The sequence below is a fragment of the Rhagoletis pomonella genome, unplaced genomic scaffold (genome assembly GCF_013731165.1).
Source record: "Rhagoletis pomonella isolate Grant_MI unplaced genomic scaffold, Rhpom_1.0 Rhpom_scaffold_00002, whole genome shotgun sequence".
Taxonomy (NCBI): Eukaryota; Metazoa; Arthropoda; class Insecta; order Diptera; family Tephritidae; genus Rhagoletis; species Rhagoletis pomonella.
The window spans coordinates 2796604-2797815 of record NW_023458556.1 but is presented as its reverse complement, the minus strand read 5'-3'; positions in this window follow the sequence as shown (position 1 = coordinate 2797815).

Sequence of the window (1212 nt, the reverse complement as noted above, 5' to 3'; positions counted from 1 at the left end):
CAGCTGGCATGGCATCCAGACGTCAATCTGGTGGCTTTAGCATTAAGTTGTAACCGCGTTAAGATATTTGACAAAGCTGAAGGCGAGCTAATACAGTGCATTCGTCGCCGGAGAATGATGTTGCATTTCACCCAAGTGGAAATTTCTTGGTGACTGGCGGCGATGACTATACAATAAGATTGCTTGATTTATTAGAAGGTTGGCCAATTACAGTAGTGCACTTTAGCTGATCCATATAAAATACATTTTTTCCTGTATTCAACAGTTTCCCGTTTGGAAATCTAATTTGCATACATTTGATGCCAATAGCTCGCAACAAACAAGCCAGTTCTCAAAGAGCCCAAATTGATTTTAGTCATGCAACAGCTCCACATTACTCCGCCATAGACACACCAGTTGCTGGAGTACCAAAAAGCTGTGATGACAGTATTTTAATTGATCCACGACAATCGGTGGCATATGGAATGCGTGATGGAAATTTTCTGGTGCTTGATAGCCAATATACTACAAGAGTGAAACGCTGTGATAGTATTTTTTCTTAAATTTCCATCTTTTATTTGCAGTGCATTAAGAAGCTCATAGAGGACAGAGCGGTTGGTGAGGAAGGTGTCGAGTTACTGCAGTACTGCAACTGGGAAAATCCGCATTTCGCACGTGTCCCACTCATATGGAATAGTAGCTTATGTCAAAAGGCTGGTTTTAGTATAATGCGGCATTCGCAACATACCCTCACTCGCGCCGAGCCGTTGAAGAAATTTTGGATAAATAAACGTGCAAGAAATAGTTCCGATACTAGCACGTCCATATTCTTGTTAAGGGTCATCAAAAAATTCCTTGTGTTGTAAATAATAAACGGATTGCCGGATTATACTAAAGCCAGCTTCCCGACATAAACTACTATTCCATACGAACACAGAAATATAAATGTATCTAAAACTGAATAACTCAAATCAAATTGGATTGCATGTGCATAATATACCTAATATTGGAATCTGTTTTGATCGTAAAAAATACAACTTGCAATCATTTAGATTATAGTTTTGAAAGAAATTGATTGCAATCGTAAATTATGTAAAAATTGTCAATAACAATCTGCCTAAAATTTATTTTCCCCATGTAACGGTTATAAAATACGTTAAATCCGCACTATCTGCATTAACAAAAAATATACATTGGAATATTTAAAATAAACCGATTCATATTTATTTTCTA